Source organism: Plasmodium fragile, assembly GCF_000956335.1.
Source record: "Plasmodium fragile strain nilgiri unplaced genomic scaffold supercont1.22, whole genome shotgun sequence".
NCBI lineage: Eukaryota > Apicomplexa > Aconoidasida > Haemosporida > Plasmodiidae > Plasmodium > Plasmodium fragile.
In genome coordinates, this window is record NW_012192602.1 from 190,171 (window position 1) to 191,929 (window position 1,759).

Here is a 1,759-nt window from a genome sequence, read left to right on the forward strand (position 1 = left end):
AAAAAAAAAAAAAAAATTGTGAAGCACGCCGATTAAGGCAAATCCTAGCGAGGTACCCATCCCGGTCTTTCCGTTCTCCCGTCTTTGCAGAGTACATGCAAATAGGCTCACAACTATGTTCCTCACAACCATGTTCCTCATATATATGCACCTCCGTGTGGTCATTCACTGGCGAGCGTCGCATCGCATCGCATGGCGTCCACGCGACATGACCCAGTGGGGCGTATTTGCATACTACCATTTGATGCTCCTCCTTAAAAGGATATAAGATGAAAAAAGGATTATGTACCCCAATTGGGGGGTAGACCCGCGAATTGATGCGCAAATATCATGTATTGCAGCTGCCACTCATGGTACTCTTTTGTTGTAGCCGCTCCCTGTACTGAGTTTGTTCATTTGTTAAAAAAGGGGGTGCATGGCTGCCCCTCGGTTGGGAGTTCAGCACGAGGGGGAATATAACAAAGCGGACGCAGTGGAGTACCTCAGCAAAAGGGTTACACTCCACAGAGGGTCAGTCACCCAATGGGTTGCCTGTGCAAAGCTACACTTGCGCACACACACGCACCTCCACCGATGCAGTGGCTATGCAGGAAACCAAGGAGGGAGACTTCACCAACGGCGAGCCACTCCCGTGCCATTAGATCAAAATTGAGAAAAAATATCGTTCAGGTCATAATTGGCCAGTTTGGTTAAAAGCGTCTTTCTTTTACCTACTTTGTATACATTTCTCCTTGGCCATGCGTTTATTTATTTATTTTTTTTTTTTTCCTCATCTGAGCTACTTTTCCATTCTGTTGCGCTTCCTTTAACAGGGGAACCATCACGGGGAGTGAGCCCTCCGAAAGTAACACAAAATAGTCACTTCAAATGACCGTTTAAATGTGAAAATAAGAAAATGCCGTTTTTTTACCTCTTCCCCATACTTGTGTAAATTTTGTGCAACATGTACTCCTTGTGGTTCTTTGACGCGGTTGCATATTGGAAAGAGGGGGGGGGGGGGAAGTTATGACAATTAGCTCGTTTTCCCTTTAAGTTGTTCCACTTGAATTGCTCCCGTTTGCACATATGTTTTAATGCTCCCCACATGTTTGGCCGCGTCCCCCAACAGATGACAGCCTACGTGCCACCTTAACACATTTTGCGTGCACTCACATAAAGTTCAGAGCCAAAAAAGAAAAAAAAATGCCTCATATAGAATTGCTTTAGGAAGGGGAAACACATGTCCATTTACACTATGTTAAAAACCCTGCTCGTTAATTTTTTGCAGCCTTGCCCCCTAAACATTCAAATAACCACGCAAACCCAATAGTCACTTGGGCTGCTCACCCGGCATTAGTTCACTTTTTTTTTTTTTTTTTACGCTCTTTTTCTCAATCGAAAGATCTTGTGGTACACGACGTGTGATAATAATTACGTGCCGCAGGACGCTCTCAACAGGTGAGAAAAAAAAAAAAAAAAAAAAAAAAAAAAAAAAAAAAAAAAAAAGCACGAAGGATCACTTCACAAAAATAATGCGCGAATGTGCATGCTTGCTTTATAGCGCTTTTGCCATGTGCCCACGTATGTATATATATGTACATATATGTGCTTGGCTTACAATATTTTTGCCTAAATGCGTTTTTTTTCGCCGCTATGCATTTGCGGTCTTCTACATCCTTTGCCCCACCCACATATAGGTGTTTTTGCCCATTTTGTACATTATTTATTTAACCCTTCCACTGGCTTGTTAATTTTTTTTTTTTTTTTTTTTTTTTTTTTT